Source organism: Coffea arabica, chromosome 9e, assembly GCF_036785885.1.
Source record: "Coffea arabica cultivar ET-39 chromosome 9e, Coffea Arabica ET-39 HiFi, whole genome shotgun sequence".
Lineage (NCBI taxonomy): Eukaryota > Viridiplantae > Streptophyta > Magnoliopsida > Gentianales > Rubiaceae > Coffea > Coffea arabica.
Genome location: NC_092327.1, coordinates 8,154,199 through 8,167,071, shown reverse-complemented (window position 1 = coordinate 8,167,071; position 12,873 = coordinate 8,154,199). Strand labels below are relative to the sequence as shown.

General features: G+C 33.4%; 1 pseudogene; it reads left to right on the top strand.

Annotated features, from left to right (window-relative positions):
• Positions 1–5,062: 5,062 nt before the first annotated feature.
• On the top strand, positions 5,063–5,659 carry LOC113709499 (mediator of RNA polymerase II transcription subunit 21-like; annotated as a pseudogene).
• Positions 5,660–12,873: the final 7,214 nt, after the last annotated feature.

Below are 12,873 nucleotides of genomic sequence, written 5' to 3'. Positions count from 1 at the left end.
ATTTTTTTTATTTTTTATTTTTTTGCACTGTGAAATCCCATTAGAAAATCCATTCCTCATATCTATCTGAATTGGGTTTAGTATGTTTTCAAGTACGAGGAGAAAACAAGGTGAAGTTCCTGAGGAAGGACGTTCACAAGTGAATTACCAATGGTCCATGTAAACATGAGCGACTAGCAGCACGGTTGCCAGCTCGCAAGGCAAAAGTGCTTTGTTCCCACCAAAAATTTAAAAGAAGAAAAAGAAAAAAACAGATTATATTACATGGTCCTAGTTTTTTTTCACACAGTTTAAGAAAAAAGTAATTAACTTTGTTGAAAAAATAAATATAAGTTACTATTTTTCTAAAATACCCTTACATTAAATAGAATATAACTTTATATTAATTATTTATAAAAACTTGAATTGATGGTCGAGAAAGAATCAATTCCCATTCATATATCAATATGTTTTTGAAAATCTAAATGTATTAAATGGGGTAGGCTATATTCAATAACAATCTATATTAAATAAAGTAGTTTATATTAATAACAACCTATATTGAATAAGGGTATTTTAGAAAAATTAAAAGATAATTACAAATTGCCGAACTTTGTTGTTTGCTGCCTTCAAATTGCCTTATTGCCAAAAAGCCGAACCTTCAAAGTACCATCAAGGCTTTGTTGGAAGGTGTGCCTTCCTTCCTACATTTCAAAGGCATGAACTTTGAACTTGTGGAAAAATGAGTAGAAAAGATGGCTAAAATATGTTCCTTGTAGACAAGTGTGTGATTGATCCTGTATTATGCACCTTCTCAAGTAACGATAGCCTTTATCTGCACCTTTGTTATATATAATTGTTTTTTTTTAATCTCCCATCCTTCCCACAATCTTTCCACTTTCAACTGTCATATTCAGGATTCGAATTCTAGATCTGACACTAAAGAAAACTCTAACAACTCTTCCTGACCACTAAAATAATCTCAATAATTCGTACTTCTTAACTTTTGTTAGCATGAACCAGAGTGTCTGACCTCATTGCCCACCCCTCCAAAGCCCCAATTTCGAATCATTCATTATGATGCATTTGCTTTCATATTCAGCTCGTTAAACGTGAATTTATAATTCCAACATTTTGGCACGCACAAGCTTTTACCTCATAAAGGTGTTATTTGGCAAGTTATAGATGCCTACTCCTGCTCAACTGCCTAAAGTCTGTTTGGATGGAAGTATTTAGAAGTTTTTTTTCGTTTAAAAAAAATCTATAGCAATATGATGTATGTAAAGTGACAAGATAAATGAGAAAATGTGTCAAAAGCACTTCAAAAACTTTTTCTGAAAAAACTGGCAACTCAAATGGGCTTCAAGTTTTCCGTTTCCGCAAATTCCACATGACTGAAATTAAAAAAGATGAGACTTTGATTTTGAGATTTTTAAAAAATTAAAATTGGAAAGAAATAGCTTTTCAACGAGAAAAATAAAATTAAAACTCGAGGGTAAATCGAGACTTCTCAAATCACAATCCATATGGAGCCAATGAAAGGGAGAAAAATGCAAATGAAGGATTAAAGCCAACAATTTCGAATGATTTAAGTCTAAGAAAAGGGAAGAAGAAAAAGAAAAGAGAAGTAAAATTAAAACTAACAGCTGAAATAAAGAAAATGAATAGCCATAGGAGCAAATTGTGCCGTTTAAGTTCCTTTGGGCAGTAAAACATGCAATACACAATATCATATGACATTGTCAAGTTGGAAAGCAGTCAAGCATTGACTTCAGCAATATGACTAGAACGAGAAACAAGTAGATGTTATTGATGATAAAAAAAGATGAAAATGGAATGACAAACCAAGTTTAAGGAGAATAAAAAGGATTAAAATAGATGATTAACGATATTGACTTGGACAAAATTCAAAAAAAAAAAAACGCAAAAGGGAAATTGAGTTGATAAAAATAAAAAAAAAAAATTGAATGTTGTTGATTGATTAACCAAAAAAATTGTGAAAAGAGAAAATAGAGCACACATGATGACTGATAAACCCAATGACGGAGCTAAGGGGGACTGAGGACCATCCCTTCCTAAGTTTTGAAAATTTTAATTCATAGTGTATAAAAATGCATGTAAAACAAAGTTGCCCCCTCCCCCCAATTTTTCTCAATTTTAGTTTATAATATCAAAGTTCATATATACACATACACACACACACACACACACACACACATATATATATATATATATGAACTGGCCACCTTTGAATTATTTTTTTCTTCAAAAAATTATTTATCTTTTATTGTGCTAAATATTTAACTTTCAAAAAAGTAAACATATGATGGATAATCCATAGTAAATTGACCCAATTTGACACATTATAATAAAAGACCCAATTCATAATCATTAATGGGCTAAAACAAAAGTAATTACTTTATTGGCTCATGTACAAATATACAATTTAGCCCAATTGATTAGACTCATTCTTACTTTTTCTATATTAGCTGCAACTATAGAATAGGTATTTTCAATTATGAAAATATTCAAGACAGTTCTGAAACAAGATGGAAGATAATTTCTTGAATGATTGCCTAATTGTGTACATGGAAAAGAAAGTTATTGAAATGTTTAGCACTGGTTCAATCATAGATAAATTTACTTCTACAAGGAACGTAAAACTCAATTTACTTTTAAGAAAAGAGATTGAAATATCAGTGTGTGTTAACATAACTTTTATCCTTTTTCAATTAAAAATAGTTATATTTATATTGCATAGTTATATATATATATATATATATATATATATATATATATATATATATATATATATATATATATTTTTTTTTTTTTTTTTTTTTGCATCGGCTACATATTGGAGCATCTTCTCATAATGTGCAATTTGGGTGGTTTGTAATATTACAGGATATTTAATTAAATGTTATTTTTTGTCCTAATTTTTGTTATAACTATGCTGCATATTTATGATATAGAAAAACCTTTATAATTAAAGTTAATATTTGATGTTTTTCGATGTCATGTATTTAAATAGATGGAAATTATTTTGAACATAGCACATTAAGATAATATTGTTAGGAAAAATTTTGGCCCCCTAGGAAAAAAATCTTGTTTCCGTTATTGGATAAACCTTTATTTTGGCCAAAACATAAGGAAATATACGAGCACAACAGCCAGACAATGGGGATCGAAATTGCATTTCTTTCTTAATGATTAATTTTCAAAAGTTTCCAACGGGGTGTGGCACCTATCACTAAACATTTACTAAGTTTCATTCCACCTGCTATCCTCTGTTTTGGATGTAAAATGATGAATATGCTTTGGTGGATGCAGTGTGCTGCTCAGGTGCAGTGGTAACGCAGCAAGTGGATTTAGTGGCCAGTGATTTATTTTACCCTAAAATAGATAATATTGAAGTCAATTTATAAAGCATGTGACCTAGTACAAATGGTGAGTCAAGGTGAGGCGTTTAAATAACACTACTTACTGGCATTCAAGTTTACTATTTTAAGATGGTTTTTTGTGGTTTGATTATGGATGTAAAACGAATTATGCCTGAGTTTTATGAAGTAAAATTAGTTAAAATCGATTAATAAACTAGAAAACAAAGCACCAACGAGCATATTGATCGAGTTATCATTCCCCTGCTAGAAATTTGAAAAAAAAAAAATAGTGTTCGATCTCATTTTCATACACATAAAAAGATGAGATTTACGTACTTATTCAACTTCTACTCAAAAATTTACTTTCATTGAAAACTTTGTTCAAGTCCCATAAGCACTAATTTCAAGTTTATTACGAACTCCATCCAAGTTTTAATGTTTCGGTATTCAGTTCGTTTGCATTACTCTTTTCTAGATAGAGTACTCCAAATTTTCAGCAGAGTTAATGTTGCATGTCATTCCAAATACATCCCATCATCTATTTTTAGGTAAGTCAAAATTATTGCCACGTGCAAGCGAAAAGCATATCTCTAAATAACCATCTTTGTAAAGTGTTCCACTTAGCAGAAAATAAAGTCAAATTAGGCAACTTTTATTCAGAAATTTGTTGGAAATAGCTCTAATAGCAAAAAAAAAAAATTAGGTTTCTCATAGACAATACTGGTAGAGAAATTGTGTATGCATCTTGGAATTCCATTTCCATTCCACCTGCAGTCCTGTTAGAAGACTTGAAAAAAAAGAAAAAAGAAAAACAAATAATCACAACTTTATATCATCATGTCACCCTCGACGATACAATTTAAATGTGAGACGTAGTTGCTAAATTATCATATCTTCTAAACTGCCAAGTTTCGCTTTCTAAAGCCAACGAGCTCCTTCCCAGAATCTTTGCTGTCCAAGACAATGGCAGCATAGGTGTTCGAAGTACCATTTTCGGCTGCCTTAATAAGGAGGCCATACTCAGTTTTTGCACCAATTTGTTGGCTTGCAGCCTTTAAAACATTTTCAAACTGGATATTTTCTTTCTTTTGCTTGTTGTTTTCGTCCACGTACAGCAAATTTTCCTATCGTGACAACCAAAGGGTCCTCAGGGTCCAGGGCCTCGTTGGCGTCATCGGCAGCCGTGGTCACCGAGATGTCGAAAAGTGTAGAGGAAATCAAGAAAGAGAAGAAGATGGTGAGAAGAGGGCGGAATTCTTTTGCATTTTTGGAGGGTTTAAGTTAATTTTTCTTGTGAGTGAAAATATGGGCACGAGGAGGTTTTGGACCTTTGGTTATTTATGGCCTGAATTGGGAGGGTATGGTTTGGAATTTATAGCACTTTCAAGAAGACGGGATTAAGCATTTTTTTTAAAAAAATTGTTGTGTTTGGATTGTAAATTATTTGAAATATTTTTACGGTAGCACTTTTTGTGATGTGATATATGTGAGATAAAAAAATATATTGAAAATTGTAATGACGATGTAAGCAAATATATTTGAGCAAATAATCTCCTGTCCAAACACGGATATCTTAAATGATATCTGTAATATGTAAATCTCAATTTGAATGCCGATTTTCTGGTTAAGTCATTCATTAGGGCATATCCCATTTTATGCAAGGTTATTAGTGATGAGAATGCCTATGATTCTTTCTTTCAGCTGTCGATCATGAGTACTGTGTGACCTCTCTCTTTGTCTGTTACTCTGAGTTGTTAATGTGATGAACAAGGAAATACCTAGTCGCTCGAATTCAAAACGAAGATGTACAGAAATTGAGAAATGCTACTTGAATTCAAAGTTGCCCATTAATGGCAGGTATCAAAATTCAAGATGGATATAATAACTCAATTGCAAGAACAGGTGAATACAATTGCAGGTCTTGCCTTCAACACCTTTGGGACGCTTCAAAGGGATGCTCCTCCAGTTAGGTTGTCTCCTAATTATCCGGAACCTCCTGCTAATCCACTAGTGCTGCAGAGGATGCAGCTAGTCTTGCTGAACAACCAAAGCTCATGAGTGCTGCACTTGTCAATGTTGCCAAGCAGTTTGATCTGTTGGTAGTTTCCCTTCCATTAGCTGAGGGAGGTGAAGAAGCTCAGCTGAAAAGAATTGCAGAACTTCAGGCTGAAAATGATGTTGTAGGCCAAGAACTACGAAAACAACTGGAAGCTGCGGATAAGGAATTAAAGCAGGTGCAGGAGTTGCTCAGGCAAGCAATAGAAAACTGCTTGAACTTAAAGAAACCAGATTGAAGGCTAGGCAAATTTTCAGCTTAATTTGTGATAAGCATTTTGTAGTACTAATCTGTTTGGTAGCATTGCACTCTGCTCCAAGTAAATTTTTTTTTCCACTGTGAAATCCCATTAGAAAATCCATTCGTCATATCTATCTGAATTGGGCTTAGCATGTCTTCAAGTTCGAGGAGAAAACAAAATGAAATTCCTAAGGATGGACGTTCACAATTGAATTACCAATGGTCCATGTAAATATGAGCGACTAGTAGCACGGTTGCCAGCTCGCAAGGCAAAAGTGCTTTGTACTCGGCAAAAATGTTTTTTAAAAAAAGGAAAAAAACAGATTATATTACTCTTTTCGTATCATTTTGATAGTTCTAATTTTTTTTTTTTTACACAGTTTAAGAAAAAGTAGTTAACTTTATTGGAAAAATAAATATAAGTTACTAATTTTCTAAAACACCAATACATTAAATAGAGTACAACTTTATAATAATTATTTATAAATACTTGAATTGACGGTTTATGGGAACTTGAATTGATGGTCAAGAAAAATCAATTCTCATTCATATATCAATATGTTTTGGAAAATCTAAATATATTAAATGGAATAGGTTATATTCAATAACAATCTATATTAAATAAAGTAGTTTATACTAATAATAATCTACATTAAATAAGGATATTTTAGAGAAATTAAAAAATAACTACATTCGTTAATTGGAAAGCGGACTATAATTTGGAATAAACAAAAAGAAAATCAGGACTATCAAAGTGAGACGAAGGGAGTAGTTAAAACAGATTGCCGAACTTTGTTGTTTGCTCATTGTTGCCTTCAAATTGCCTTATTGCCAAAAAGCCGAACCTTCAAAGTACCATGAAGGCTTTGTTGGAAGGTGCGCCTTCCTTCCTAAATTTCAAAGGTGTGAACTTTGAACTTGTGGAAAAATGAGAAGAAAAGACGGCTAAAATGTGTTCCTTGCAGACAAGTGTGTGATTCATCCTGTATCATGCACATTTTCAAGCAACGATAGCCTTTATCTCCACATTTGTTATTGTAAGGATCGAAAACAACCTAAGAGGGGGGTGAATTAGGTAGTTTAAAAATCTGGCCAAGATATGAGTCACTTTTTAAGAACTTGCCCTCTTTTTCTAAAGGACCACACAGTGGACCAATTTGATGAGAAAGCACAAGTGCTTGGTAGTAGAAGAGATAGACAATTTCTATTGCGAGACAGTAAGTAAAAGGATAGAATAGCAAACCAAGTTTCAAACTCCACTTGAGTTTGAAAACCACTTTATATAGCAAGTTTCTTCAAGTTGATCAACTTATAATCAATCTCTTGTGTACAAAGGAAGGATCACTTCCTCTTCACCCAAGCCGCACTTGGTCAAGCAAAGAAGTTTTACTATCACTCGGATAACCCTCACAAGGCTACACTATTGAAGAAATTGAAACACACTTGAAAAACTTATCGAAAATTACACAACTAAGAGTACAAATTTTCTTTAAAGAGTATTCTAACACTTGAATCACTCAAGATCTGATGTAGTCTCAATGTGCAAAAGTTTTTTTGAAGTGGTTGACTTTGTTCTATTTATAAGAGACCAAAAAATTCCTCAATTAATGCTACCAACGGATCGAAGGCAGTTGAAGAGTCAGTTAGCCGTTGGTGGTGTCGGACGTCCGGTAGGCTAGTTTTCTGCGTCCGAACGCAGGCAGTGAGTTCAAGAAGTTTTCTTGAAATATTTAGAACGTTCGGTACCTCCAGAATGTGCGTCCGAAGGTATGATGCAAAACTGGTGAATTCTTCTTCAATTCTTTCGGACGTCCGGTGCCTCCAATGTTTTGCGTCTGAAGTGTCGCAACGTTTGTCGGACGTCTGGTACACAGGTGTTGTGCGTCCGATCGAGATCAGTGAGCTTAGAGCACTTGGTTTATCATCTTCGGACGTCCGAGGGTGGGTTCTTCATGCGTCCGAAATTACTCAATGGTTGTCGGACAGCCGATGCAGTCTTTTTGTGCGTTCGACAGCTATTTCAGCACATGTTAGCCTTTGAACCTGTTTTGCTTCAATTTTGAAAAGGTCTAATCAGAGAATATTAGTAACATCCATTGTTTTGTAATCATCAAAAGTCACGGATTGAGATAAACAGTTATATATAATTGTTTTTTTTAATCTCACATCCTTTCCACAATCTTTTCACTTTCAACTGTCATATTCAGAATTCGAATTCTAAATCTGACAGTAAGGAGAACTCTAACAGCTAACTTTAGTTAGCATGAACCAGAGTGTGTGACCTCATTGCCCACCCCTCCAAAGCCCCAATTTCGAATCATTCATTATGATGCATTTGCTTTCATATTTAGCTGGTTAAACGTGAATTTATAATTCCAACATTTTGACACGCACAAACTTTTACCTCATAAAGGCATTATTTGGCAAGTTATAGATGCCTACTCGTGCTCAACTGCATAAAGTCCATTTGGATGGGAGTATTGAAAAGTTCTTTTTTAGTTTTAAAAAAAATCTATAGCAATATGATATGTGTAAAGTGACAAGATAATTGAGAAAATATGTCGAAAGCGCTTCAAAAAACTTTTTCTCAAAAAACTGGCAACTCAAATGGGCTTCAGGTTTTCCGTTTCCGCAAATTCCACATGACTGAAATGAAAAAAAGATGAGACTTTGATTTTGAGATTTTTAAAATATCAAAATTGGAAAGAAACAGATTTTCAACCAGAAAAATAAAATTAAAACTCAGGGGTAAATCGAGACTTCTCAAATCACAATCCAAATGGAGCCAAAGAGAGGGAGAAACATGCAAATGAAGGATTAAAGCCAATAATTTTGAATGATTTAAGTCTAAGAAAAGGGAAGAAGAAAAAGAAAAGAGAAGTAAAATTAAAACTAAAAGCTGAAATAAAGAAAATGAATAGCCATAGGAGCATTGTGCTGTTTAAGTTCCTTTGGGCGAGTAAAACATGCAATACGCAAAATCATAGGACATTGTCAAGTTGGAAAGCAGTCAAGCATTGACTTCAGCAATATAACTAGAACGACAAACAAGTAGATGTTATTGATGATTAAAAAAGATGAAAACAGAATGACAAACCAAGTTTAAGGAGAATAAAAAGGATTAAAACGGATGATTAACGATATTGACTTGGACAAAATTTTTAAAAAAAAACACGCACAAGGGAAATTGAGTTGATAAAAATAAAATAAAATAAAATTGAATGTTGTTGATTGATTAACCAAAAATATGGTGAAAAGAGAAAATAGAGCACACGTGATGACTGATGAACCCAATGACGGAGCTAAGGGGGACTGAGGACCCCCCAACTAAGTTTTGAAAATTTTAATTCATATTGTATAAAAATGCGTGTAAAACAAAGTTGTCCCCCCTAATTTTTTTTAATTTTAGTTATATTATGAGAGTTTATATATATATATATATATATATATATATATATATATATATGAATTGGCCACCTTTGAATTAATTTTTTCTTCAAAAATTTATTTATCTTTTATTGTACTAGTTATTTAACTTTCAAAAAAGTAAACATATGATGGATAATCCACAGTTTTTTTTTTGTTTTTTACGGAAACGAAAGAACACACACAGACACACACAACTAGAAACAAACACATGAGTTAACAAAAAATCGGCCCGAAAGCAATCTAAGGGGGACCCACAAAAACCCACGTCAGCCAATTGGTGGTTAATCCATAGCAAATTGACCCAATTTGATACATTATAATAAAAGACCCAATTCATAATCATTAATGGGCTAAAACAAAAGCAATTACTTTATTGGCTCATATACAAATATACAATTTAGGCTAATTGATTAGACTCATTCTTACTTTTTCTATATCAACTGCAACTAGAGTACAGGTATTTTCAATTATGAAAATACTCAAGACAGTTTGAAACAAGATGGAAGATAATTTCTTGAATGACTGCCAAATTGTGTACATAGAAAAGAAAGTTGTTGAAAAGTTTAGCACTGGTTCAATGATAGATAAATTCACTTCTGCAAGGAATGTAAAGCTCAATTTACTTTTAAGAAAAGAGATTGAAATTTTAGTGTGTGTTATCATAACTTTTATCTTTTTTTTAATTAAAATAGTTATATTTATATTGCATATATATATATATATATATTTGCATAGGCGACATATCGGAGCATCTTCTTATAATGCGCAACTTAGGTGGTTTGTGATATTATAAGATATTTAATTAAAGGTTATTTTTTGTCTTAATTTGTGTTATAACTATGCTGCATATTTACGATATAGACATACCTTTATAATTAAAGTTAATATTTGATGTTTTTAGATGTCATATATTTAAATAGATGGAAATTATTTTGAACATAGCATATTAAGATAATATTGTTAGGAAAACTTCCCCCCCCAAGGAAAAAATTCTTGGCTCCGTCATTAGTCATAGACCTTTATTTTGGCGATAGACCTTTATTTTGGCCAAAACGTAAGGAAATATATAAGCACAACAGCCAGACAATGGGGATCGAAATTGCATTTCTTTCTTAATGATTAATTTCCAAAAGTTTCCAACGGGGTGTGGCACCTATCACTAAACATTTACTAAGTTTCATTCCACCTGCTATCCTCTGTTTTGGATGTAAAATGATGAATATGCTTTGGTGGATGCAGTGTGCTGTTCAGGTGCAGTGGTAACACAACAAGTGGATTTAGTGGCCAGTGATTTATTTTACCCTAAAATAGATAATATTGAAGTCAATTTATAAAGCATGTGACCTAGTACAAATGGTGAGTCAAGGTGAGGCTTTTAACTAACACTACTTACTGGCATTCAAGTTTACTATTCTAAGATGGTTTTCTGTGGTTTTGATTATGGATGTAAAACGATTTATGCCTGAGTCTTCTGAAGTAAAATTAGTTAAAATCGATTAATAAACTAGAAAACAAAGCATCAACGAGCATAATGATTGAGTTATCATTCTCCTGCTAGAAATTTTTTAAAAAAAATTGTGTTCGATCTCATTTTCATACACATAAAAAGATGAGATTTACTTATTTATTTAACTTCCACTCGAAAATTTACTTTCATTAAAAACTTTGTTCAAGTTTGATTCCGAGAAGCACTAATTTCAAGTTTATTAAGAACTCAAACCAAGTTTTAATGTTTTGGTATTCAGTTCGTTTGTGTTACTCTTTTCCAGATAGAGTACTCCAAATTTTCAGGAGAGTTAATGTTGCATCTCATTCCAAATATGTCTCATCATCTATTTTTAGGTAAGTTAAAATTATTGCCACACGCAAGCGAAAAGCATATCTCTAAATAACCACCTTTGTAAAGTGTTCCACTTAGCCCAAAATAAAGTCAAATTAGGCAACTTTTATTCAGAAATTTGTTGGAAATAGCTCTAATAGCAAAAAAAAAAAAAATTAGGTTTCTCATAGACAATACTGGTAGAGAAATTGTGTATGCATCTTGGAATTCCATTTCCATTCCACCTGCAGTGTTGTTAGAAGACTTGAAAAAAAAAAAAGAAAAGAAAAACAAATAATCACACCTTTATATCATCGTGTCACCCTGGACGATACAATTTAAATGTGACACGTAGTTGCTAAATTATCATATCTTCTAAACTACCAAGTTTTGCTTTCTAAAGCCAACGAGCTCCTTCGCAGAATCTTTGCTGTCCAAGACAACGGCAGCATAGGTGTTTGAAGTACCATTTTCAGCTGCCTTAATAAGGAGGCCATACTCAGTTTTTGCACCAATTTGTTGGCTTGCAGCCTTTAAAACATTTTCAAACTGGATATTTTCTTTCTTTTGCTTGTTGTTTTCGTCCACGTACAGCAAATTTTCCTATCGTGACAACCAAAGGGTCCTCAGGGTCTAGGGCCTCGTTGGCGTCATCGGCAGCCGTGGCCACCGAGATGTCGAAAAGTGTAGAGGAAATCAAGAAAGAGAAGAAGATGGTGAGGAGAGTGCGGAATTCTTTTGCCATTTTTGGAGGGTTTAAGTTAATTTTTCTTGTAAGTGAAAATGTGGGCACGAGGAGGTTTTGGACCTCTGGTTATTTATGGCCTGAATTGGGAGGGTATGGTTTGGAATTTATAGCACATTCAAGAAGATGGGATTAAGCCTTTTTTTTTTTTTTTTGAAAAGGATATCTTAAATGATATATGTAATATGTAAATCTCAATTTGAATGTCGATTTTCTGGTAAAGACATTCATTAGGGCATATCCCATTTTGTGCAAGGTTATTCTTCTTGTGCTTTTCATCATTTGTTAAACCATAAAAAATTATCAAGGAGGCATTAGCAATATTTAACGTGAGATTAATGTGCAAAGAGTGAGAAGAAAGTGAGATTTTTTTTTTTAAATAGGGATCCATCCCGTAATTTATTTATATCCGAAAAGAGTACAGCGAATTAGAGAGGGGCCAAACCTGACCTCTATTAAAGTAAAAGGGACAGCTAAGGATCAATAATAATACGTACATATGGAAAAATCTGCGAATCTAAACACATAATAAATGAATCGAACGAAATCATCCACATAATGGTGCCCCACATTTGTGGGATTGTGAGTGAGCATGGGAATTTGATTTAACATCTTGATGTGTTTGCATTGTTTTACCTTTTTTTGAAAGTTGCTTCCTCGCTTTTTTTGAAATCACTTGGGTAAATTGCTCGTGAACTAGTTTCTGGTCTTGGTCTTTGTCTTTATCGCGTTGTGAATCATCTTCTTTTTCTTCATTTTTGTCACCATTGCATGTTGTATTTGAATGAAGAAAAGGCTTTTGATATACGAGGGGGATCCTACCATGTAATTTCTCCCATTTAAGCTTTTCGAACACATCTTTAAATTGTGGCACATTTTTAAACCGTGGATTTTGAGGCATAGAGGATTTCATGTTTGTTCTTGTACTTGTACTTTTACCCACAAGGGGTGTGTCTCCAACTGACACCATATCATGTGTGTCATGAACTTGGTCTACCTTCACGAGCGCACCGTTTGCCACATCAGACGTAATTCCATTACCTTGCTGTGAGGAGTCGCCAGTCTCCCTCGCCTTCTCTTCCGATACAGCCTCTGTGAATGCGACATTAGCTAGTTGAATGGAATGGTCATTCTCAGACTCCGGATCAGTGAATTCCCCATCCTCAAGTGAATTCGCAATCGAAGTCTGCAGCCCAACATCTGTTCCATGCTCCGGCACCAC